The sequence below is a fragment of the Acomys russatus genome, chromosome 5 (genome assembly GCF_903995435.1).
Source record: "Acomys russatus chromosome 5, mAcoRus1.1, whole genome shotgun sequence".
In the NCBI taxonomy this organism is placed as follows: Eukaryota; Metazoa; Chordata; class Mammalia; order Rodentia; family Muridae; genus Acomys; species Acomys russatus.
Window position 1 is genome coordinate 23,952,800 of NC_067141.1, and position 26,999 is coordinate 23,979,798.

The 26,999-nt window shown below is 51.5% G+C and overlaps 1 protein-coding gene across 1 annotated transcript in view; it reads right to left on the bottom strand.

Annotated features, from left to right (window-relative positions):
* The window catches only part of Osbpl5 (oxysterol binding protein like 5), a 53,612-nt gene extending 44,046 nt beyond the window's left edge, over positions 1-9,566 (bottom strand). Inside the window, exon 1 of the mRNA XM_051145727.1 lies at positions 9,406-9,566. The gene's annotated coding sequence lies outside the window, so the exon portion shown is untranslated. The remainder of the gene's footprint in view (positions 1-9,405) is intronic.
* Positions 9,567-26,999: the final 17,433 nt, after the last annotated feature.

Sequence of the window (26,999 nt, forward strand, 5' to 3'; positions counted from 1 at the left end):
TATGTGCTTATGGGTTCAGATGGCTACTGAGCACAGACACATGCAAAGGCGATCTGGCACCACAGGCAACAGTGGACCCTGTGCTATCACTGGCTCCATGCAGTCCATCAGCCAGCCTCCACCCTTCTGGATTCTAAGGGCCTCAGGGAAGGTCAAGCCAATTTTCTTTCTTTCTTTTCTTTTTCGTTTCTTTCTTTCTTTCTTTTTTGTTTTTTGTTTTTGTTTGTTTGTTTGTTTTTAATTAACAAAATGTATTGGCCAATTAGAAATGCTAGAGGGCCTGGCAAGCATCTGTGGGAACAAGCCTTTATTCTGTAAGCTGGGAGGAGGGGGCACTCTCCCTCTAAATGGCTAAGAGGAATCCGCATCTTCTCAGGTGTGATAGGTGGAGCCCCCAAGGCCAGGGGAGTCAGGAATGCACATCCCAACAGGCTGCTGATGGGCACCCTTTAGCCACCCATCCCTTCGAAGATCTTTACAGACGCACCCAAGGACACCTGGACACAATATTCCAGCCAGAGAGAGTGGAAGCAACGTAGACATATCCACACAAAGCAAGGAAAAACAGTAGGCTCTGTGACCACAGAGCAAAGAGGCCAGCTGCCCAGGCTGTGCACCACTTTCTGAGATGCAAATAGAAGGAAAGATGCAAATACCAGAAACAGAGGCAGGGGGACTGCAGCCTGGGCTACAGAGTGAGACCCTATCCCCTAAAAACCAAAACAACAACTGGTTGAGAATGGACCATGTATAAACTGAGGGTAGAGAGTGACGTCCGCTCATGAAGGTCCATTACCCAACAGCAAAGGCACCAAAAGCACGCCTGGGGATGCCCGCTCGGACAACCTAGGGCTGTGGGCCCTGGGGAAGGTGCTGGAACTGAGGGACTGCACAGAGACCTCCTCAGCAGCGCGACTCTGATCTTTCAGAACCAACGTGAAACAAATACGGACAAACATGGATGACTTGATAACGCAGGTACACTGCGACTCTCGACGCTCACACGGCTTCTATTCTCCTATATGGTTTCTGTGTTTAAAGCTTCCACGGTGACGATTAATTACTAATCAATGTTTTTATTAATGAAGGGAAGTGCTTTTCCCCATCCTGAGAACCCCTGCCATCTCTGAACACAACTGTGTCTTTCCTGGGGCCCGCACTCACAGTAGGACTAGTTCATGCTCTTAGCCAAGTCTACGAGCCTGGCGACACAGTGGCCCATTTCACAGGCAAGGGAGGAAACTGAAGCCTGGACAATCGGTGCCGCTCAGGGTGGGCGCTTCATGGCTAATGATCCACAAGTCTGTAGGCCCCTATGCCCAGCAAGACACCTAAACCACACAGACACGTCACATGGTAACCATGGGACACTAGATTGCCTAGAGAGAGGGGGAGGTGGGGCCACTAAGCCTGGACAGAGGAAGTTGTGGCCAACAGCAGGGAGACCCTAGCCTGATCAAGCAGGTGCATCTAACTTTTGACATTGGGATAGGCCATTACTACAAAGTTCACCCTGGGGAACCATACAACTGAATCACAAAAACAAAACAAACAACAACAACAACAACAAAACAAACTCGGGCCCCACTCCAACACAATGATTTAAGTAAACTTTATGGTTCTGGTCTTGGGCTCTATTCATGACAATCCTCAGCCGAGTGAGGTGTGAGGGCTACAGGTTGGACACGTCTGCAAGAGGGATAAAGAAGGCTGGTGAGATGGCTCACTTGGTAAAGAAAAGCCCAGAAGCCTCATGACCTAAATTAAATCCCGGAACCTACATGGTAGAAGGAAAGAACCGACTCCCACAAGCTGTCCTAGGACCCCCACATGTACTGTGGCAGGTTTCCTTCCCAATCCCCAAAAAGGTTGTTTGCTTTTATCCTCTCCCCCGACCTCCCCACCCTTTTTTTTTCCTTTTTCTTTTCAGGAAGGAAAGGGATGGGTGTGGTGGAACACATCTTTAGAGGCAGGCAGCGCTCTGTGAGTTCAGGACCAGCCTGGTCTACACAGGAAGTTCCAGGCCAGCCAGGACATGTAGCAGTGAGACCTTCTCTCAAACAAAACAAAGCAAAAGAAAGGAAGGAAAGGGATATTGAGTTAGACTGATGAACGGCCACTGTGAGAAACAGGCTAGCCTCCACAGACGTGGGTGCCAGGAGACACGGGTGATGTCAGGCAGGCATTAGGTGCTGGGACCTCTCCAAACATCTTGTATCTTCTATACACTTGTTGGGGATACTGGGTTAATGTCCCAGACAGAGACAGGGACAGGCTTTTCAGCCAGGGCAGGACCTTTGTGAGGACAGAGACACGCAGGCAGCAAGAGGCCCAGCTATGCCGGTACCATGTTCAGAGCAGGTCCACAGAGCCAGGCCTGTGCTCAGTCTGGTTGAACAACCACGTTGTCATCAGCGGCTCTGAGTCATAGTGGAGGTAGAGCACTGAGGGTGATTGTGTTCCTGGCCACCAGGGACCACACGCCTCACTCCCCTACCTTCTAATTGAGGCTGCCCAGCTCATATTCTCCGGGGAAGGGGGGCACTGGTTATGGTGAGCGCCACCAGGGATGGCACGTACTGGGAAAGAACTCTGCTGGGATACAGGGAAAGGAGGGCAGCAATGATGCAGATCCCACGAGTCTAGATTCAAGGAGCCTGGACCAGTTGACAGGCACTCTTAGGCAGCCCATCAAGGCTGTGCACACCAATACCACCCCTCGGGTACCAGTCATCAGCAAGAAAGTAATCTGTGCCCTTTTTTCCCCAAGACCTCCTGTAACAGCTTACCTGCCTGGTCAGCAAGGATGACCAACAGTGGCCACTGAGATGGGATCAGCGATCAAGTCCAGCCCCAAGCAGCCTTACCCTTGGGTTAACACGCTGGCGGTGAATTTCTAGGTCAAAACAACAGTCTCTTTACATCCCAAACTCCCCATCAGTATATATCCAAGTGCCCTCCTCTTCCCAGCAGCCTCGCCTGCCCTTTGGGGACCTGCTTTCCAGGGACTTGTCATTCTGTTTCTATTCAGAGGCTGAATCTAGGCCTCTCAGCAGCCGGGGCCCACGCGTTCCCGCAGGTGCCAGGCCCAAAGTGGAAACCCAGCATCGCACCACAGTGGGTGAGGGCTCCCTTCAAGGCTGGCTGTTCTGTCCCTCTGCCTACAGAGGTCAAATATGCCAGAGGGTGCCAGGTAAAGGTCTGTTGCTCATGCTGGTATCCGCTTTTCACATCTGCCTCCATCCTTTCCACTCTGTCCTGGTCCTGCGACTGCAGGACAGCCGGGTAGGGTTACGGGAAAGTGGACTTTGCCGCCAGTACGCCAGCCGTTGGGGAAGCCGCACAAGGCTGCACATGCAGAAACTAGACTTCAAGGACGCTGAGTGGCACTGGAGACGCATCTGTCTGTGCCAGTGTGTGAGAGCCAGCCAGCAGGAGGAAGGAGGAAGGAGCAGCTTTCAAACTCTTTAGAATAAACAGAAACTTCTGTGCATAAAACAGGACGTGACTCTAATGAGAGAAAACAGTTTAAGGAGCAGTGGCGTGGGTGGGGGGGCACTTTGTGGAGAACCTCTGCTTTGGAGATGTCCAGATGCACTCTGCATTCCTGCCTGGACATCACGGGCTTACAGGAGTGCCTGGATTAGCTGGCTGGGGAGGGGGGCAGTGTCAGCTGGAGGGAGCCTTATGAATGGAGGAGATTGAGGCCAGGTGACGGGCAAGCTTGCGTTCCAGGTGCTCCATCAAATGAAAGCTGAGGAACTGGAAGCCTGCCTTCACCCTGGGAAGCCTGGGAAGAGCTGGAGACACAGGGCTCAGGATTAGGCTTGTGGAGCTCTGGAGAAAGAGGGTGGCATCTAGGGACTCAGAGCTGCCAGGTCCTTCCCACGGCCCAAGTCTTCCCAGGGGACAGGGCATGCTCCGGAGGCCAGAATGGCCTGGGAACTGTTACCACCCCTGTCTTGTCTTCTTAGAGACTGAATACCAGCTCTGGTACTGGGGCCTGGGCTAATGAAATGTCTGGTTCCTAAGCAAAGTGCTCACTGGTAGGCAAGTGGGGCTCAGAGATAGAGACACCCCAGTTCGCTAGGCCTTGAATCAGGGCATCTCACTGGACCTGCTCCATGAGAGGGTTCTGTGTTCTGGGGGTTCCCAGCTCTGTAGGAGATGACAGGCATACCCTAGAAGCTGGGGTCCAAGTAAGCCCCCCTCCCATGGAATCTCTGCCTCTTCACAGGTTGGGTGAATACCACCCACAGACAGCTCAGGACAGCTGGGACAAAGACTAAGGTCGTGAGCAGAGAGGGGAGCCTTAAGGGGGAGAGGTGGGAAGGCCCTGAGGAGAAGCAGGGTCCACTTGGGGTTCGGCCTGCGGAAGGCCCATGGTGGCAGCAGCTGGGACTGCCAAGGCAGATGATGGCTGGAGAGCAGACAGCTTGGACTTGGACTTCAGGGAATGCGCAAGTCAGTCACCACAAAGACTGGTGTTACCCAATACCGGGGACTTTGTGTGAGCCCAGTGACACATGGAACACAGGCCCTACTCTTCTGGTCCCTGCCCCACAGGCCTGAACCCCCTGAACAAAGGGGACTTCATGATGTAGCTGAGCACAAAGTTTGTCCCGTAAACTGGAAACGTGGCTGCCTTCTCCCTCATGCCCTGAGCCTAGCGATCAGCCCTACAGTCCTCTATCTCTATACGCTCAGAGAAGCAGGCCTGGCTATGGCCCATCATGGCTCAGGGTCTGGGAGATAGCTTCCCCCACTACCCTGAGAATGAAGGCAGAAGGCAGGATTCAGACAGGAGCCACCTCAGCTCGTGAGTGGAGATCACTTCCCAGGCCCAAACCTCTCTTATGGGATCCAAACTCTCCACATTGGAGCCACCCAGAGAGTGTGCGGGGATGGGGTCTAAGTGCCATCACTGACCAGGCTCCACTGCTTGTATTCCCCCTGATGTTCCCCCAGGCTGGGCATGAGAGCCCGTCCCTCAGTGGAAGAGAAAGGGCATAGGCACCTAACACTCTCCGCATTGCTCCTACTAGGCACTGTGGGTCTGGACTTTCCCTGTGCTTCAAAGTGTGCTTGCCTCCTCCTGGAGAGATGGTATTTCTGCTGTGTCCTCACAGACAGTGTGGCCTGCACAGGTTTCCAAACTCCACAGACCTGTGTCCGGGGAAAGGCAACTCCACACCAGGCCAGCAGCCTGTGGGCAAGCCATCTGTTACATGTCACTTAAGTTATGAACTCTGTTAAGTTAACCCCCTCTTCTGTCTGGCTTTGAGGGAGGAGCGACAGCCACCTGCACACACCACATAAGACTACAGGTGTCTTCTGCTCCAAGGCTGATCTGAAGGAGTCATTTCTGAGTCAGGAGGCTGGAGGCTGGGAGGCATGGGTCGCACACAATATCATAGCAGGTCTTTTACCTTGGGATGCTTGGGAGGCAAGGGTGGGAGAGGTAAGATGGGCAGCTGGCCTCCAACCAACCACTTCCAGGGATTTCCCCTTCCAACCTCATATATAAGCACAGAAAGCTTTCTGTGTACCAGGCCCTGGGAGCTGATCCTGGAGCTCACATCCAGACTGCAGAAAATGATGCTAGGTGACACGGCCCTCCCACAGGCTGCCTCTGGCCCAACTGTTCTCTGCATATTTAGACAGCCAATTAAATAAATGAAGATAATTTCAGATATTGTTACAAGCTGCTAAGAAAGAAAAACGAGAGCTACTGATTTTGAAACAGGCACCTTAGGACAGGGACAGAGGGAATCTCAGAGAAGTGACACCTTGGTGGAACCTGGATCATCAGATGGAGTTTACCACGTTTAGATCTAGGGGAAAGCTGACCACCGCAGACAGTACGTACAGCCATAGGACTTGGGGTAAGAAGCCAGATGTGTGGACGAATCCCAGGGTATGAGGAATGGGGCAAGGTGAAAGTGGAAGACAGGGATGGGACGAGGAGGTAGTGGGGTGGGGGAGGGTAGGCTCCTTATGACCATGAACTTACCTAGAGGCCCATGGTGAATAGAAAAGGGCTCTGAAGGGTCAAGTTACATGGAAACACACAGACACACACACACACAGACACACACACAGACACACACACACACACCTTTGCCCCTTGGCAGTGCTGGGAACGGAACCAGAGCCTCACAGACATCGAGTAAGCCTCTGACTCTAAGTCCAGGTGTAGAAAGGTCACACTGTGTGCTGCCAGGAGGGCTGGGTAGGTGTGATAGAAAGGGAGAGCCTGTGGGCTGGGGAACAATGATGCCCCACACAGGAGCTGAGCAGGTGGGAGGCTGGGAAAGTCCTGTAACGCTTGAGCTTAGAGCCTGGGTGGCTAGGAGCTTTGATCAAAGGCCATTGTATATTCTAGGCCCTTCTGCACTGGCTGCCCAGGATCCTGTCTTGAACTATGAAGGCCTTCTCTTCTGTCTCAATGACCTGGATAACCTTGGTAAGGTTGTGCTAACCAGGGTTACCCTAGGGGTCTGACTAGGTGGCTCCCAGGCCTTTCTCAATGGTTTTCAAGCCCACAGGCCCATCCCACAGGTCTGTTATTGCCCCTACAAGATCCCCTCTGTGGGTCGGTCCTTTTTCACATCTGCCTTGCATCATTCCTTCTCTTGTATAAGGATCCCCTAGCTATAGCTATGGACAAAGAACTCCAAGCTGGAGCCTTTGTTTGGCCCCAAATGGCATCCTAAGCCCTGTCCTGATGCCACAGCTGGTGCCAGTCCCCTCAGCTTAGATGCAGAACCAGTCACCCACAAGTGCATGCTCCTGAGCAAAGATAATGATTCAATCCCAAGTCCAAGGCCTTTGTACTTAACCTGGAGCCCCAAATTCCCTACCTGTGCATACTTCTCAAATGAGCGATTGGTAAACCCCTAGAAATCTGGACAAGTTATGAATTCTTTTTTGTTTTGTTTTGTTTTTGTTTTTTTGAGACAGGTTTCTGTGTAGCCTTGACTGTCCTGGACTCGCTTTGTAGACCAGGCTGGCCTTGAACTCACAGAGATCTACCTGCCTCTGCCTCCCAAGTGTTGGGATTAAATGTGTGTGCCACCACTGCCGGGCTAGTTATGAATTCTTTATCTTTGAGCTGAAGGTTTAGCAAGTCACACGAGGATTCACAGGGAACAGTATGTCCTACAGAACAGCTTTCAACAGTGAGAGGACATCCCAGGGCAGACAGTATGGCTTTCAATGGGTAGGTAGCCTGTGGAAAGGCCAGCTTCACCATCCAGCTCCTCCCAACACTGAAGGTGGTCACCTTGGCTGTCTAGCCAGCGATGCAAACAACCTGCAGTGGTTCCAGGGAGGGATCTGAACCCAAGAGTCCCCTGTGCTTGAGGTCACTACGTTGGAGTCAGAATTCAAGCTCCCAGGCCTCACGGGGAGACCCATGTGTTTCCAAAAAGTAGCCCCATGCTGTGACCCACCCTTCTCCTGAACAATAAATAGGAAAGAAGGTAGGACACACCCCTCCTACCTTGAGCAAACTCAGCACCTGTGTGCCAGGGGTGGCATGTGCATACTTGCATATGGCTGAACCACAGAACACACAGATGGCTCAAGGCCCCAAGACAGCTGCTAGACACAACATCCCCCAGCACGTGCCATTCCTGTCCTCCCCGCTTGTGGCATGTCAGATCTCTATTGTAGCTCAGAGAGCTTCTTGGAAGAAGCCCGAGTGTTAGGAGAAATTGACCCTGACAGCTTTGGGGATGGGGCGGGGGTGGGGGGGGGGTGGGAAAAGGGATGCCTTGGGCTTCTGCAAAGAGCCCAGAGCGGAGCTCTGAAGGACTTAGACCCCTTGGCCAGGAAGGACAACCCTTCAGATCTCTAGGATGCGCTGCTGGGGTTGGGCCTCAGGACAGCAGTCTCCCAGAGACAAGTCACAGCACTGGAGGGGAGGAGCCTCACCCAGTGGCTTCACTCTTCTCTAAACACAGCCTGGCGAGACTAGACGTAAGCACTTGCTTCCTTGGCACCCAGGCCTGGTGTTAAAAGGCCCCACTAAGCTGCCCCCCACACACGTGCAGGCAGACAATAGATCTGCAGTCAGGAGCCAGAAAGTGACAGCCAGATGTTACCACTTGCTACCCAGATCACCCTGATTTGTCTGACACCTGCAAAGCTCTCTGGGCTCCTCTGGAAGCCCCCTGAGTTCAAATGGCAGCAAGTACCCCCACCTCCACCTCTGCCCTTGCTCAAGCAAAGAGATTGGGGCACAAACAAACAAACAAACAAACAAAACATAGTAAGGACAGCCATCCACTGGCTGTTATTGCCTGGGGCTTAGTGGGGGGGGGCAGGCGGGGTGTAAACAAACTCAAAAGTGCAGTATCCACCCCAAGAATTTTACCTACTTCTCCAGTCCCTGGTGCCACCATTCCTACTCCTGTGACCTGATAAAGGTGTCTTGCAGGAGCTGGAGCTAAAGGCGGACACACAGGAATCTTTAATTATAAACAAGTGGATGACAAGTCCCAGGGAGAGACACCCCCACCCCCCATACACACACAAGATGGCAAAAGACAAGAAATTCAAACCAGTGGTTCTAGTAAGTCAGGCCCAGCCTGGGCCAAGGTGGGTGAGGGGCGAAGAAGCCCCCTTAGCCCTTGAGGGTGTGTCTACCCACATCTCTAGGAGTCACTCACAACTGGGATTCTGTGGACTTGGACTTAAAAAAAGACAGGATGTCTGGGGTGGGAGGCAAAGCCAGGCTGGCCCTGTGGCTGGGAGAGACTCAGGTCCTACCCCACCCCAGCCCCAGAAAACCTCAAGTGCTGTCTCCAGTAATCTCAACAACGCCAAAGCTCCCTCCCTTTCTCTAGAGGCCCAGACCTATGGGAGGCCATGGGTGGACAGAGTCCAAGGGCAAGGTGGGGTCAGCAGCTACTTGCTCTGCGGACCCTGACGAACCATTCTGGGAACCAAGCCAGGGATCTGAAATCTCAGACCCAAGATCTTACTGGACCTCTTAGATACCTCTTCCTTGCTATTGCTGGGCTCTGGTACAGACCCCTCCACTTCCAGGGTCTTAGGCAGCTAGACACTTCCACCCACTCGCCTGGTCCTGACTCCTTTTAGCCCCACCAAATGGAAAGCCGGGCTGGGCATGCCGCACCCACACGAGGGCCCTGCCCGCCACCCAGAAGTCTCTATCCACCCGGGCTCCCTAGCCAGGCGTTGTTCCCCGTTTGGGCTGCTGCCAGGGTCTGCCCAGCTGCATCCAAGGGGCTCCCCAGAACAGCCCGTGAGGGCTTCCCGATTCCCACGCCGGGTCCGTGGCCCTGCAGCCTCTCCGGCCTGCTGAGTCCCTTCCTGGCCTTCCCGGGCCTGCTCACTATCCCCATCCTTCCCGGTCCCAAGCAGCGGAGCTCCTACCGTGCTGGTTGCGCTTAGTGCTACGGCCGGGGCCCGGCCGCACTGGGCCCGCGAGGGGCTCAGCTGTCGCTGAGCAGCAGGAAATACCAGAGGGCTGATCCAGGCAAGGCGGAGCGAGGGAGCGGAGGGAGGAGGAGGGAGGAGGGCGCGGCGGACGCAAAACCCCGGGCGGATCAAGGGCGGATCGGCTGCTGGGGACCCAGTCGCTGCCCGGAGACTGAGCCTCCTCCCCCGTGTGCTGGGGGCATAGAAATCCTTAAGTATAGACGAGTGGGTGGCACCTGCGCGTCAGGGCTGGGGAACCCTCCCCACAAATAGCCAAAGGAGGAGAGTGTGGTGGCAAGCAGGACTAGTATTGGGAGGGGTCTTCTATGTGAGAGGTGTACCTGGGTGTGGTGCCCCTCCCTTCCCGGAACACAAGAAGATCCCCAGAAACCAAGCCCACTTGGTGTTGTCCTACATAGGCGCTCAAGGGGACAAACACTTCTGTCGCCATGCGCGATTCCCTCTACACTTTTTTTCAGGGTGCCTTAGTTGTGAATCTGACTCTTGGGGCTGGAGAGATGAGTTTAAAGAGCCTATGATGATCTTCCAGAGGACCAGAGGTCCATTCTCAGCACCCAGGTCAGGCAGCTCACAGCCACCTGTAACTCAAGCTCCAGAGGATCTGACAACCTCTTTTAGCTTCCGCTGGCCCCTGCACCCATGTGACACACACACATAAAACAGAAATAATAATAATTTTTTTAAAAGGCTGATTTTGTGAGAATTAAGTCCTCCTGTGTGTCTTCTATCCTTTACCATTCCCCAAGGACTTTCCAGACCCCCTCAATCCTCTTGTATTTAGAAGACACTTTTCTAATTTTATACCACCCATAGAGGCTGATCTTAGAGGTCTCCCAACCTGAGGTGTTTGGCTGCATGGGAGGCTGCTTCCCGTAGAATTCCCAAGGGCCACCCAAGTAAGGAGTTGGGCCTGCCTCCTCCAGACCACCGGAATCAGGTAGAACACAAAACGTATGGAGGCTTTTCCAGACAGAACCTTCACCCTTAGTAATACCAGTGTGCGTGTGCACAAAGCCCATCTGATTCTCGCACTGTTAGCAGGTGCTTCTAGGCTACGGAAAGCCACTGCTGCTAAAAGCCAGGGCAGGACTGTGGAGTGCAAACCTGGGACATCCAACTTCCAGTCTCTGCTGATCCCTCATCCACATAGCCTCAGTCATGGCTACCCTGTTAGAACAGGGGCTTGGCCCTGTACCTGGTGGGCAAGTAATAGCCTTTTGTGCAAAAGTGAGCAGATCAGGTAGGCTTTCCTGACTTGCTCAGTTTCAGTTCATCCCAGGATCACCCCTGCCCAACCCCAGTCACCTGGCGAGGCCTTCGGATGCAGAACTGCTCAGACAAGATGCTCAGGGCCATGGTGGAACCTCCTTCTTGAGATCTGAGGGCTGGCTCTGACCTTCCAGCAGGGCTGTGTGCAATGTGGGTCTTGCCGCCTCACGGATGGAGACCAGCCTGCCTGCTAAGTCTGCTCCAAGCTCAAACAAAAAGTTGGGTGTGGCTGCTAGAACCCAGTGAGCCAGCAGTTGCTAGAGCCAGTCCTCGGGGACTCAAAGAAGAAAACAAGGCCCCTGTCTCCTGAGGCAAAATCTCAGCAGGCAAAGCTGCCTTCACTTGTTACGTGAATGTAGACTTTAGGAGCCAGGTTACTGGCAAAATGGAGGAGGGCTGGACATGGCAGCAGGAAGAGTGGGCTGGGGAACTCAGTCTGCTTGAGATGCCCGTAGTACCAGATGCTCAAGTGAAGACTGAGGAACGTGCCACCTGCGTGGCTCAGGTACAGGTGCATAGCTGGAGCTAGGTTTCCTAGAAGTCCCATCCTGCTCCTTGCCTGGCTGGGAAAGGCAACCACGTGGCTGAGGGCAGACTCCAATCTTCCTGCTGCTGAGCATGGCTCTGATACCACGCAGCACCTCGTCCCTTCTGTGTTTTAGTCTGATTTGTTTTAGACAGGGTCTCTTGCGTCCCATCCTGCTCTCAGACTGACCATGTAGTTGAGGATGAGCTTGAACTTCTGATCTTCCCGCCTCTACTCCCCAAGTGCTGGGTGTTAGCATTCTGCCCCCTGTCTGCCTAGCAACCTATGATGTCATTACCTGCCTGCCACTAGGTGAGCCTGCTGCCCAGGATATAAAAAGGGCAAACAGAGCATGTCTTTCTCTCTTGCTTCTCTCTTCCTCTTCTCTCTTGTTGTCTCTGCCTCTCCTCCTCTCTGGGGTCCCCCTCCCTCTTCCCTGCTCTCCCATGTGTCTACAGTAAACTTCTCCCTACCATACCTGTTGCTTGGCATCTTATTTTTTATATTTAATACTGGGACTCCAGGTATGTGCCACCACACCTAACTTCATGCGGTGCTGGGCCTTCTGCATTCCAGGCAAGCACGCTACCCACTGAGCCACGTCGCTGGCCCGAGCTGTCCTTCCGTACAGACCTCCTTTTCCTTGATGAACAGCATGTGTGTGGTGGGAGGTGGAGACAAGAGCAAAAAGCCTTGGAGCTGGGTTGTGCAGGGGCACACTGGTGAGTACCAGTGCCAACTCTGTGCAACTCGCCACGCCTCAGTCTCCTCGCACGTATGTACATACGTACACACATACATACGTGAGCTGTTTCTGCCTCCAGCTATGCAGGGAGGCATGTGGTATCCAGAACTCAGTGCAGCCCAGGCAGTGGAAGGAGCAGGTGGCAGGAGTGAGGAGGAGGCCACACTCTTGGTGTTCATGGGATGGCCGGGATGGCTGAGACGGGAGAAGGGCGGGAGGTGAGGTCAAGGAGGCTAGGAGTTTCATTTTGCTTGGGACTTCTTAGGAGGTAGGTGGATTTTGGTTTTATTTTGATTGTAGTGGATTCAGATAGGGATTCTGAGAAGAGAAAGAATGGTCTTATTTGTGTGTGTGCACATGGAGGCCACAGGTGTGGTTCCTCAGTGTGGTTCAGCTTTTTGAGACAGACCCTGACAGAATTCTGCTCCAGTCTGCCTACCTATGATGTCATTGCTTACCTGCCATGGGGGTGTGGCCCTGCCCAGGGCTATACAAAAAGACAGTCTTAGCTCATCCCTCCCTCTTCCTCTTTCTCTGCCTTCTCTCTCTACTCCCCCTCTCTACCCCCTCTTACTCTTCCTTTGTCTCTGTCTCTCTCTTTGGGGTACCCCTCTCCCTTTCCTTCTCTCCCCATACTCACTTAATAAACCTCATATAACATAATATCTGTTGCCTGGCATCTTATTATCTTATCTTATTTTATTATATTTTAAAAATCATAACAGACTCTCTCCCTGGAACTTGAACTTACCAATAAGGCCAGGCTGGTCAACCAGCAAACACCAGGGAGCCCTCTGCTCTAACCTCACCAATGCTGACATTACAAGTGTGTGCCACCATACCTGGACTTTTTTTTTTTTTTTTTTTTTTTTTTTTTGAGTTCTGGGGATCAAATTCAAGTCCTCCTGCTTGCAAGGCAGCCGTTTTTACCAACTGAGCTGTTTCTCCAGCCCATTGATATTATTTTTATTTAGGGGGGAAAATCTGTCCCCACAGGGGACAAGCATGACAGCAGGAGCTTGGGTTGTGGCTCTGTAGTGGAGCGCCTCCCTGACACTGGTGACCAAGAGTCCACGAAAGGATGGCATTCTGTGTGGCTCTGTAGTAGGGTACCTCTCTGACACTGGTGACCAAGAGTCCACGAAAGGATGGCGCTCTATCCAGTCTTGCTTAAGTAGGTTGGGAGGCTGGAGAGATGGCTCAGTGGTTAAAAGCACTTGCTGCTGATGCAGAGAATCCCAGTTAAATTCTTGAGTTCAGTTCACACTGCATGGCTCAAAACCTCCTGTAACCTCAGCTCCAGGGGATCTGATTCCACCTCCGTTCTCCCCATGTACTCATGGGCACAAACATGTGCACACATGCGTGCACTATTAACAGCAAAACAAAAGTCCCAGCACTCAGGAGACAGAGGCAGTCCGATCTCTATGATTTTGAGGGCACCCTGGTCTACATGGTGAGTTTCATGACAGCTAGGGCTAAGTGAAACTGAAAAATCAAAAACCAAGAGAAAAAAAAAAAAAGAAGAAGAAAGAAAGAAAGAAAAGAAGTAAAATAAATTTGCAAAAGGGAGAGACCAACGTCGATATGCACCCAGACTGTGACCTTTAGGATAGGGTGGCAGGTGGAGAATGCTACAGTATCTGGGCTGGAGTCAGCACTCCAGCCAGCTGACTTTCATTTGTTAGTGCCTCAGTTTCCCCATTGTCCTTTGACAGTAGTACAGATATGGACTTCAAGGAGTGCTGACTCTCCACTGGGGTGACTGAGGGGCACATGTTTTCCATGCCAAATCACATTGTTAAAAGATTTTGGGCTTGAGGCTCAAGGGGGACACTGAAGTAGACTGTTCTTTTGGTGAGAGATTTGTTCAAAGAGTTATTATTAACACCATAGACAGACAGACAGACAGACAGACAGACAGACAGACAGACAGAAAGTAGCATGGTGAGGGCTCTGAGGAGCATTCAGATCCCAACACCTCAGATAAACAGCACACTGGGGTTTCTGATGAGGGTTCAGGCCTACAAGGGAGAGCAACTTCCCTTTTTCCAGGTTTCAGGGGAATGGGGAGGCATCGTGGAGTCAGGCTGTCTTTGGTCTCTGCTGGGCTAGCACAGGAAGGGAAGGGGGTCTTTCCCAGTTGGGAATGAGGAAATGGATCTGTGAGGAGGTGGGCTCATCCAGCTGTGGGATGTGCACATATGGGTGGGGATGTGCCACCCATAGCCCTCTGGTCCTGGGCTCTGGCAATCAGAGCCTGTAAATGCCCTTGGGAACTTGTGCCTGCCTTTCTCTCCTGGCATCCTGCATCTGGGTCACCTCAGGGGTTCAGAGTCACAGACAGGCTCTGGGTACGGGGTTGTCATTTTCTTTACAGAAAAAAAAAAAAAAAAAGAGGCTGCTGTGGGTGGGTGTGGCCTGGGCACCAGTCTCGTCTAGATTCCTTTCTTATTTTAGTTAATTATTTGTGAATTTCATACACAAGTACTATATTTACGTTGTTTCCACTGGTCTAGACTCTGATATGCCTTGTGACCTTATCTGCCAACCACAATCTCCTCTCTGTCAGAGTCGTTTCCCTTTCTCTGGGAGTCCCCTTTCCATGGAGTGCAGATGCTCTGAGAATGACTGAGAGTTTCATGGCAAAGAGTTGGGGGGCAGGGGGTGGGGGGAGATGGGAGGGCACACTGTTTCTGATCATACCCAGCGACAGCCAGGCCTGCTGGTGTTCAACCTGTACTCCCAGCACTACAGAGGCTAGCCTGGGCTACAGACTGAGACCCTGTTTTTTTTTTTTAATTAATTAATTTATTTATTATGGGTACAGTGTTCTGCCTGCATGTACACCTGCACACCAAAAGAGGGCATCAGATCACATTATAGATGGTTGGGAGTCACCACGTGGTTGCTGGGAATTGAACTCAGGACCTCTGGAAGCACAGCCAGTGCTCTTAACCTGTGAGCCATCTCTCCAGCCCCTGAGACCCTGTTTCTAAAACAATGAGAGAGAGAGAGAGAGAGAGAGAGAGAGAGAGAGAGAGAGAGAGAGAGAGAGAGAGAGAGAGAACAAATGGAAACGAGCAGAAAAAGCTAAGCAAATCCAACCATGTGTAAATGCCATGACCATATGGGACTTCTCACACACAGAGAGATGCTCCAACTGTCGAGGACCCACAACATCACAGCACACTGAAGAAGAAAAGCCACAAAATCCTCCCGATGGAAGCAGAGTGAATACTCACAGAACTCGGGTTGGAGAGAGAGAGGGCTCAGTGACTAAGACTGTGTACTGGCTCTTTGACCTGGCAGCAGAAGCGGGCTGGCGGAAGCAGCGCCATCTTTTGGAAAGCATCACGATAAGACACATTGTGCTGCTGTGGCAGTGGCCGCAGCTCTGAGGCCTACCACCTTCAGAAGCAGACCTGGGGCAAATGTGGCTACCCAGCCAAGTGCCAGAGAAAGCAGAAAGGATAACTGGAGTCGAGGCCAACAAATAAACCACTAGCAGGACTGGGTGAATGAGGCACCTACGATTGTCTATCACTGATTAAGACATGGATTCTGTGAAGGACCAATACACCCACCCACAAAAGAGCAGCTGCAGCAGCACCCAGTTCCTCTCAAGGATTTTAACAATGACTCATAAAATAAATTTTCTGGTTTCAAAAACTGTTTTGTTTTTTTTTTGTTTTGTTTGTTTTTTTTTTTTTTTTTAAGGCACACACCTTTAGTGAAACTTAGGAAGCAGAAGGAGGTGGAGCTCTGTGAGTTCAAGGCCAGCCTGGTCTACACAGCTAGTTCTAGGACAGCCAAGCTACACCTTCAACCCCCCCAAAGGGGGGGTGCATGTACTTTTTGCAGAGGACCAGGATTCAGTTCCCAGCATCCACAGCAGGCAGTTCACAACCACCTATTACTCTTGTAAGAAAACCCACAGCCAGTACCACAGGTGACCGAAAATCACCAACGCTTTCTCCTTGTGCCAGGAACAGAGGGAGGCTGTCCACAGTTTCATGGCCCTTCAGCAATACTTAGGGGATCCTGGGCAGCTCAGTGGGACAAGAAAAGGGTGTAACCAGTGCACATCTCCAGTGCCTAGCATGCAAATGTCCTGGTGTCCTGCTTTGTTTCTCTGTTGCTGTGACCAAAAAAATCTTAGAGAGTGAAAGGCTTGGCTTGGCTTACAGCTCACAGTCCATCACGAAGGGAAGCCAGGGCAGGAATCTAGAGGCAGGAACTAAAGCAGAGACCATGGAGCAATGCAATTCCTGGCTTGCTCATCACAGCTTTCTTATACAGCCCAGGATCACCTGACCACTGTGGTATCACACACAGTGGGCTGGATCCTCCCACATCAGTCATCAGTCAGGAAAATGCCCTACAGACCTGCCCACAGCCAATATGATGGGGACGATTTTTCAATTGGAGTCCCTTTTCCCAGATGACACCAGCTTGTGTCAATTGGACAAAAACCTTAACTAGCACATCTGACCTCCATGCCAGCACAGAAGGAGAAAAAGGAGGAAGAAGAGGAAGGTGGCAAGGAGGAATGGGGCAGGAGAGGCAGCTAGGTGCACTGGGGTGGGAGAAATGACGTTGCCTCTGTTTGCAAGAGATATACGTAGTTATGTGAGGCATCCTATAGAAGAGACAAAATGCCAACCCCAGTGAGTGGTGTGAGCCAGGTCTTACACTCTAAGGTGACGCTCATTTGTACATGTGTATGTAAGTGTTAGGAAGAAAGGCACCCAGGGGAATCCTGTACTATGGTATTATTGAAACAGCTTCCGCACACAGTTAAGTGTGGGCTGGGAGTTTGGGGGAGGAGGTGGGGGGCTAGGGAGTGGGACACTCAGGTCCAATCTACGTGCAGCTTCTGTCTGCTTACTGTACCAAAGGCGAAGCAATCAGAAAGCTCAGTAGTAGTCAGCAGTTTGTATTGCTAAGACTCAGCGGGATCCCAACAAAAGCCCAGCAGGGTGATTCTAAAATCCATACCAAAAGGCAGCATTCCTCATGGTGTTATCTGGCACAGCCTAGGTGTGCATCCACAGATGAATGGTGAAGAAAATGAGGCATATTCAGGGTCAACAGGTGAGTGTGCACAACGGAGGTGTAGTCACGAGGAAGAATGAAGTGGCATTTGCAAGCGAACTGTGTGGGAATGGGGATCACATTAAGCAAAATAAGCCAGACCCAGGAGAGGGATGCTGTACGCTATCTCTCATACGTAGGTGCTGACTTCAAATGGGGTGGGGTGGGGGCGAGATGAGGAGCTGGAGAGGTGGCTCAGTGCATAAGAGCACTAGCTGATTGTACAGAGGATCCAAGTTCAGTTCCCAGCAGACACATCAGCAGGCTCACGGTGGAAGATAACTCCAGTTCCAGGGGGATGCAAATGCCCTCTTCTGGTCTCCATGAGCATTACATGCATGTGCACAACCCCCACACACGATCACAAATAGCAAGAATAAAACCGTAGCAGCTTATTCACACAGGCAAAACCTGAAGACAGTGCAGTGTTCATTAGCAGTTCAGTGAACAGACTGCAGTATTTAGACTGGAATTTCATTTGACAGCACAGGAGAATACTGAAGGCATTAAAAGTGTCCTCAAAGCAGCCTGACAGAAGAATATTACTGTGCAATGTTGTTCATATGATGTTTGAACAAAGGTAAAGCTAACCTCTGTGATAGAAGCCAAAATCCTGTTACCTTGGGGATCCCAGTGCTGACTAAGGCTGAGAAAGACCTCAGTTTTGGCCTGGATTATGGACATATAAGTTTGTTTACACTAAAATGTATCAAGTTGTGTCATACCCACTATGGATGAAAACATATTTATTTGTAAACATGTTTAAAAATCTTTACATGAAAGTAGAAGGGTGCTGAAGGAGGTTTGGGGAGTGGAAAGGAATATCGTACATATACAAAATATTAATAAAATAATCTTTAAGACCTAAGCAATGAAGCAAACCAACCCCAGAAGAAACCCATTATTTTATGCAAAGTAATATGTATTAATGCTTTTTTAAAAATTTTATTATACTTAGTGTTGGTGTGTGTGTGTGTGTGTGTGTGTGTGTGATGTGTGACACTGCATGTGTGTGGAGGTCAGAAGATAACTTCTTCCATCTTTAGGTGCATTCCAGGGATGGAACTCAGGCTGCCAGGCTCATGGGAGAAGGGGGGCAAACACCTTTCCCTGCCTAGCAATTAAAACATTCCTTTTTGGGGTAGGTGGGCCTGGAGATGGCTTAGTGGTTAAAATCGAGTACCACTTTTGCAGAGGATCTGAATTTGGTTCCCAGCACTGGGTAGCTCACACAGCCTATAACTACAGTTCATGGCATCCAGTGCCTCTAGTCGCTCTAGGCACCTGCACTCAAGTGCACACACCTCCACCCAGACACACATTCATACATATAATTAAAACTAAAAGTAGAATTGCTAGCTGATTGGTGGTGGCACACACCTTTAAATCCAGCACTCAGAAGGCAGGTGGACAGCACTGTATAAATAATAATAAAAAATAAATCTTTAAAAAAAAGAAGGCAGGTGGAGCTCTGAGTTTGAGACCAGCATGGTCTACAGAATAAGTTCCAGGACAGCCAGGGCTACATAGAGAAACCCTATCTCAAATAAAACAGAACAAAACAAACAAAAAAGTGTAATTGCTAATAAAGTTTTGAAAGAGTGTGGTGGAAGGGCTCTTGTCACTTGACTTAAGGACTCTACCGTAAACATGCAAGAATCAATTCAGTGAGGTATTGGTGTTGGCAACAGAAAAGACACAGATTAACAGAACGGAGCAGAGTCCAGAAATCCATGGACCATTGGTTTTGGACACAGACACAAAGATAGAAAAGGCAGCTCAGTGGAGAAAAGGCAGGCTGCCAAACAAAAGGGACTGTGCTTTTTCTCTGTAGGAAGACAAACCTGGGCCCGTACTGCTTTTGTTTAGAGAAGTGTCAAAACCATGTAAGGAGGATTTATGTCCAACGTGTGCTGCTACTGGGAGGTGGTGAGACCCCTAGGAGGCAGGGCTAGGATGTGCCCTTGAAGGGGCTCTTGGGACCTGCAGCCCATTAGTTCCTGGCAAATCAGATCACAAGAGTACAGCCAGATGGCGTGAGTGAGCGGGCATGGAACAGCAGCGCCCCTATGTGTTGCTGAAACCAATGCCGAGTGGCTCTGGCCTTGGGAAGACAGATTGGCACTTTCTGATTTACACACTTCTAGGAGACTCAGCTGTTTCATTGCACTGCACCCACTCAAGCAAGGTGACATCTGCACAGAAATGTGTGTCTTTTCTATGACTTTGCTCACAGACGCCTGAACAGAGCACGCTGGCATCTTTCTTTCTTCTTCCTTCCTTCCTTTCTTTCTTTCTTTTTGTTGTTGTTTTGTTTTGTTTTGTTTGAGACTGGGTTTTCCTGTGTAGCCCTGACTATCCTGGACTCACTTTGTAGACCAGGCTGACCTTGAACTCACAGAGATCCACCTGCCTCTGCCTCCCCGAGTGCTGGGATTACAGGTGTGCGCCACAGTTTGGCTAAGCTGACATTGCCACCCAGCTGGGCTGGTATATTTAAATGTGACAAAAGAACACCAGGACACTGGTCAGGAGAAGACACCTCCCCACCCCCTGAAAGCCCTTCCTCCACTCCATGGAGGAGATTCCTCCTCCATGCAGGAAACTCATAAGCTCTCTGCAACATGGAAGAAGCCCAATTTGAATCAAGTGTAGGGGCAGGAGAGAGAGAGGGTGTGTGTGGGGGGGACATATCAGGTTTGCCAGGGTGGAGAGGCAGAGGACTAGAGGCCCCAGGGCTGGTCTTAGAGTGTCCGGACTGTTCTGAGGTTGCAGGTACGGCTGTGAACACACAGCCACACACTATCAAAATGATCTGTGTGGACTATAATTGTACCCTCACGTCAGTTAGCGTTACGTGGTAACTTGCCACAGCCTAGCATCACCAGGGAAGAAGAGAATCTCAGTGAGGGACTGTCTACAGGACTCTTGGGGACCGGGGGTGCGGGGGACTGTGGCCATTTCTGTCTGGATCTTCTTAATTAAGCTAATTGATGGGTGCCACGCTGTAGGTGGCACCATTCCCTAAGCCCCTGAACTATGTCAGCGGGGAGAAACGGAGCCTAGCACAAGCAGGCGAGCTGGCCTGCGCTCATCTCCCTCTGCTCTTGACTGTGGTTGTGCCAACTGTGACCCGCGCTTTGAAGTTTCTGCCTTGACTTCACTGGCATCATGGATTCTAAGCTGAAATTTGCAAGCTGAATTAAAACCTCTCTCTCCTAAATTGCCTCTGTCAAGGTATTTTATCACACTGATGAAATGATGGGGGAAAAATGTCAGTGATAGAAAACTGTCTCCAAAAGCATGTACACACAGAGGAGCTGTGAGACACGTACATATGCAGAGGGGCCGTGGGATGGATACAAGCTGAACAGCTGGCACTGGGAAAGGCCGGGATGCTATTCTGCCCCGGGTCAGAGCTGGCCTGGTCGATCTTGTATCTGTCCAATCAGCGGGGCCAGGCTCGGGACCTATACTCCTTGAGGGTGTGGCTCTCTGTATGTAGAAAGGGACCACAGACATTGGGAAAGTAGCAGGAAGGTCAAGGAAGACATATGAACCCCAAGAAGGCTAGCAGTCTAAGTTCAGCCCTTGATGTCTTATCCTGCTAGGCAGAGAAGAAGACACACCGTGTGGCCTGGTGTGATGGGGATGGGACTGTGAGGCTCAGAAGCAGGATGGGGAGTGACAGAGGTCCTTCCTGAACCTCTGTGATCCCATCACTTTGGCCTCAGGAGGGAGGGTCTGCTTCATTCCTGAGGGTAAAGGGGACAAGTGGGTACGTGTGAGAGGAGCATTGATGAGGTAGAGAAGAGAGCAAAGATGATGGTAACCATATCTGGGGGACCCAAACCTCCACCTGCTTCCAGTAGAATGTTCTTTCTCTCCTTCTATTGGCCTGCTCTGTGTGTGTGTGTGCCCGAGATCAATCTCAAGTGTTGCTCTTCAGGCACTGTCCACCTTGTTTTGTTTTGTTCTTTTCAAGTCCGTTAATGGTCTAGAACTTTCCAATTAGGCTAGGTTAATCTGGCTCACCACTGAGCCCTAGGGGTCCACATGTCTCCACCTCTCCAGTGCTGGGATTCCAAGTGTGTGCCACCATGTGCAGCTTAAAGTTGGGTTCTGGGATTCAAACCCAGGTCTTCATGCCTTCACGGCAAGAACTCTGCAAACTGAGCCACCTCTCTAGTCCAGAACTTGGGATACTTATGCCTTCAGCCTCTTACAATGCCAGCCAAAAAGAGTGTTATATAACAGAACCTTCTAGAATGATGGAAAAATTCTATAAGCAAAGTGGCCTGGTGTGGCTGCCACTAGCCACACATGAATGCAGACTGAGGGTGTAGTAGGCGATCCAGGAACTCACCTTAGCACATTTAAATGTCAGTCTAAACAGCCTCAGGTGGCCTGTGTCTGCTCAGGAAACACTTTGCTTTGTGGCTGGGACCTTGGCTTGGATGGGATGCCAGTTTTCAGGTGGGAATGGTCCAGAGTTGCTCCTGAAGATGTTCTATTGCCCAAAGCTATGTGCAAATTTGACAGAAGCCTGTCAAGATGCATGGATTTCCCCAGAACAAGAAAAAGCCGCCCCAACACATGGGTAGAATCTGCTGGCACAATCATGCATGAAAAAACCAGCCCTGGCAAGCACAGTCAGTTGACTTTTCATAATGGTGTCAGAATGTCTCTGAGAGTGAAGCAGTCTTCTTTCTACCAGAGAGGAACAATGGCTGGCCACACGCTGAGAGGTGTCGCCCTGTTCTACCTGTCATGCATAAATAAAAAGAAAATAAACCTCAAAAGTTTAAATGAAGCCAAGTCCCAGTGGCTCACGCCTGTAATCCCCAGCATTCAGGAGGAAGAGGCAGGCAGATCTCTGTGAGTTTGAGGCCAGTCTGGTCTATAAAATGAGTCTAGGACAGCCAAGGCTACACAGAGAAGCCTTGTCTTGAGAAAAAAAAAATTGTTTTTTAAATGAACCCTCCCTGGGGCTGAGTGTGATGGGATGTGGTAGCCCACAGCCACCCTGCAGTTGACAGGGTTTCTTTGATTGGTCTTTCCACAGGTTAAATGATTTGCTGTGTCTGTCACTGAGCAATGCGCCTGGCTTGCAGGCTGGCTGGGTTTTGAGCACATACATAGCATGATTGCATGGACAGACTGCCAACACAGGTACTTGGGCTCTGGCCAGGGACCCACAATGCTTGGTGAAGGGCGAGAACTGACAGTATCCTGACTCTACTCATAGGCCTTTGTCAACTGGTTAGAGACGGTCCTGCTATTGAACCTCCCTCTTCTCTCCTCACAAAGGTACAGTGAGCTATAACTTAAGCCAGCTAGACAGGCCCTGCCTATGCCGGAGGCCTGTGTGTCCTTGCTTTTTTCATACAGTTGACAAGGACAGCTGAGGTGAGGTGTGGTGCTGAGAACCACAGGGCGCCAGTGTCAAGGACGAGTCCCAGGTCTGGAGAAATGCAGAGTTTACTTGTCATAGGCCTTTGGCTCAGAAGCCCAGAGAGGCTAGTTCAATGCCCAGAAGGGGAGCGAGCATCAGCGTCCCAGCTAGCCAGTGGCCAGGTGGGACACAAATCTGGCTAGGATTGGGCACTGTACATCCCTGGGGAAACTATTTACTGGTGAGTAGACTGAGTCCCATCTTCCAGACTGCTGTCTGGGGGAATGCAGAAAGATGAATGGACAGCCTGCCTGGAGATCCCTCCTTAGCCTTTCTGCCTGCTATCTCTTCAACAGCTGATCTTATGTCTCCTGCCTCTTGTGGTACCAGGGAGCGTCAGCCTGAGCAAGTCCTTAACAGTCCCTGGGTATGGAGACATGGCCAAAAAAGAATTGACAGCCACCCACTGGCCTGCACACCATTGACAAGGTCAACAGACGCTGGTGTGACAAGGACAAATGATGGGCCAGCCAGGACTGCTGTCCTCAAAAGGACAGCTCCTGATTCAGCCAAGATGTGACTCTCACCAGATGGAGGTGATAGATGGGGACAGAGTCACAGGTCACCCTGACACTGGGTGGCTTGCATGTTTCTCTGGCTGGCAGGCCTTGGATGTCTCTGTCCCTGCTCCAGCTTTGCCCTGGAGAATGTGGGGGCGGGGATAGGGGGTGGGCTGGGCTGGAGTGACTTGTCTTGTCTGACTCATGCAGTGGAGGTCCAGAGGCAGTGAGGATCCAAATGGACTGTACAGGCTTGGGGTACAAGAAGCCTGGGGGTAGGGCTCTGGCCAAAGAGAAGCAACAAGTTCAATATCGGGATATTGGGTTTGTCAAGCCCTCCCTGACACCCCCTCCCCCGCCGTCCAGATAAGATGTGCTCCTCCCCAGCAGCCATCAACCTAACTGCATCCCCCATAGTCACCCCTGTTCTGTGGCTCATACATCCTTTACCCAAGCCATGGCTGTGTCCTCAGTGTAGAAGGGGCCATTAACTGACCCCCATCAAACAGGGGCTCCCAGGGGCAGCTGGCTATCTTCTGCTACCTTCTCGCGTGAGCACCTGCTGGCCTCACATCCCACCGTTATGATTCCTTCTCCTCCTTGGCTGAAAACACAGGAGTTGGAGAGGCTTTTCTCAGCTCAATTGCTATTCTTGTCCTCACCTCCTCCTGCTGCCCGCCAAGGCCAGGAGCCGTCCAGACACGAAGGATGTCGAGGAACTGGGAGCCAAGATCCCTGAGGGACAGGACATGGGGCCCAACCTTCCAGGCACCAACAGGTGTCTGGATGGGGCCTAGCCTGAGCTTAGAGCTCAGACCCAGGACTGGTGTCTGCAGAGTACAGCAGGTCCCACCTCTCAGGAACAGACTCCCCTCCCCCCACCCCAGTCCCTGGCAGAGCCTAGCACACAGTTCCAGCACGCTCCTTCACGAACCCTTGTTTGTGAGATATCTTCCCGTCGGGGGATTGGGCCCTGCTGGAGCCCCAAGCTCGAGGTCATTTTGCTGGCGGGTCTTGTGGTCACTGCGCCTGAAGTCTACATGCTGTGTTAAAAGTGCCCGAACTCTGAGTGCCTGGCTGGGTGTGGCGGTGATGCAGGCTCGTAGTTCTTGAAACTGGGAGGTGAAGGTAAGAGAATCAGGAGTTCAAAGTCGGCCTACGCTACATACAGGGATTTCGAGACTAGCTTAAGCCACACAAGACCCCCCCCCCAAAAAAACAGAAATCTGCACTTCAATTTGTCCATATGCATCATCACACCCAAATTAGTGATGTCCCAGTGACCTGATCATCGCCACGGCCAAAACACAAAACATTTATCTCACTACACACCCAGCAAACAATAGATACCTGCAAGTATTCCTGTGAATACAGTGGGTGGCCACCGCTATTGCAGTTACTCATATATGGGAAAAGCAAAGTAGAGAAGGCTGCAAAACTCACCCCTCCTTAGAAGCATCAAGACTGGCATAGGTCCTAGGAAGGCGACCTCACCCCACACCCTGCTGATCTGCTGCCACCTAGCTGACCCCACCCTGCTCTCTGCCACCTACCCTACACTTGCTTTTCTGATGGGCTTCACACAAGGCTGATGACAAGGGTCAGAACAGTCTTGAGACCTCCCGTGTCCCAGTCTTCATTTCCCTGGGCTGAACGCAGCTCCATCCCAGCTACTGATCTCAGGGCAAGCTCAGCTCATAGAATGAAGTGCTTCGGCCTGGGAGCCTCTCTCTAGGGCTTCCCTTGGGTCCTTGGCTGGTCAGCAGGTGTCAGGCTGGCACAGGGCTGCTAGGGTGGAAAGGTCTGTATTGCTCTGACTGGTCAGCAGATGTCTCAGAAATCCTGGAGTATTCTGAAAGCTCACTACCTCATGGATTAGGAACAAGGCAAAGACAGAGCCCATGAACCAGAAGGGTCCACTGAAGAGACCATCTGGCAGGTCTCAGTGCACATTGAGACCTGGACCTGTCATCTTGTCACCTGAGAATGTGCCCTGCTACCCGGGACACCCTCTGGCTCACTAGAGGGGCAAAGAGACAGGCAGGGAGGGGTAAGGACAGACAAGGAGGGCAAGGCAGCTGTCTTCTGAGCTCCCACTGCCCGGCACTGGCCCTGCTTGGTCCTCCGTTGCCTTGCTTGTGTGTCCTCATAGGAATGGATAGAATTGGTGGAGTTGAGGTCTCTCTGCTGTCCTGTCTAAGGGGAAGACATAGTAAGGACAGCCCAGCGATGCAGGTCTGGGAACAGACTGCCCCAGGGCCAGAGGGGGTCACAGAGTTGGAAAACAATAATGATTCCACCAGTTAGGCAGGGGTTACCCAGAGGGGCACTGCAGAGAGAAAAGGGCACTGTGGCAATGAGAGCCATAGCACCCCAAATCCTGTTAAGACCTTCAGAGCTTTGCACAGCTAGGACTCACAGGACCCCATGGCCTCAACTTCAGCCTCTTCAACCATACCTAACTCACCCAGCTCTGTCAGCTTAGCTATTATCCTAGGATGAGTGGCAGCCTTAGGCCCTGGCCTATGGCATGGGATTCGCCCTACAGTTTTAGTGACCTGGCGCTGTGAGCTCCGCAAGGCACGGCGGGCTCAGGCCTTCCCAGGGAGCCTGCTGTCCTGCTTGTGCACCGTCCTATGCAGCTGCTCCTCTCACTTGCAGATGGGGAGACTGAAGCTCAGAAGGGCTTTGTGGTCCTCCAAGGCCACAGAGTCAGGGCTGTCTCCAGCTTCAGGTTCCCCACCTCTGGTGCTCAGGCTGCCATATTTGCCAAAAACAAACAAACAAACAAACAAAAACCCAAAAAACAAAACAACAACAACAACAACAAAAACCAGACTGGGGTGGGGGTGGGGGTCTGCTCTGGCATGATTGCTCCAAAGACTCCAGGACGCAGTGGTCTGTGGTGGGCAGGACTCTTAAGCTGGCATGTGGAAATGACAGGAGTGGAAAGCCCAGTGGGTCTGAAGAGCCTCCAGGAACCTGAGTTCCCTGGTAGACAGACAAGCAGTTGGTGTGGCTGCTTATTGCAAGGCGTGTTACATAAAAGCTGGCAGAGAGCAAGGAGCAGCAGCCGTCACCCTGGTCCCTCCTGGGCTTTGGCCATAGGCAGTAGCAACCCTGATTTTCCTAGCACCTAGGGAGCATGAGACCCTGGTGGCTCCATTCCTGCCTCAGTGTGCCTTAACCAGCACCACCCTCCAGAGCCTGGAGCCCCCTTGAGTCTAGAATAGCAGGGAAGCCCCCTGTTCCTTTGCAACCTCTGTGAGGGACAAGAGCCAATGGCACCGTTTCTTCTCCTGGTAGCTCTCCGTGTGACCTCCAGCCTCCCCTCAGCACAATGTGCTCTTAGAAACCTTTAGAGCCAGGGCAGAGCCCCCTCCTTTCTCAAGAGCCATCCCAAAAACTGATACTGTCTCTCCCACACACAATAGGCACAGAGACGTCAGACGAATGGACAATGGGGAGGCAGTGTGTCCCTTCAAATCAGGAACAAGGCTGACTTCCCTCTAGGGCAGCGGTTCTCAACCTTCTCAAAGCTGTGGCCATTTAACACAGTTCCTCAGGTTGTGGTGACCTCCCCCTCACCCCACCCCTGCGACCATAAAATTTAGTTGTTGCTTCATTACTCATTTTGCTACTGTTATGAATATTTGATATGCAACCTCCAAAGGGGTCATGACCCACAGCTTGAGAACTGCTGCTCTAGGGAGCCTGCACCAGCCAGTGTCCTGGGAGCCCATAACTATGTTCAAAGGCCCCAGCCAGGGAAAGTCAACCTGCTGACTCCCAGCAGGTCCCGGGACCCTGCTTGTACCTAACGTGTTCTTGGCCAGTTCCTGCCATAGGGAGCTATGTCTAAAGAGTGCCTCTGTATTGTCCCAAATCTCGCCAATGCAACATTAAGTCAGGAATTGTAGAAAAGGTCCCTTTCTT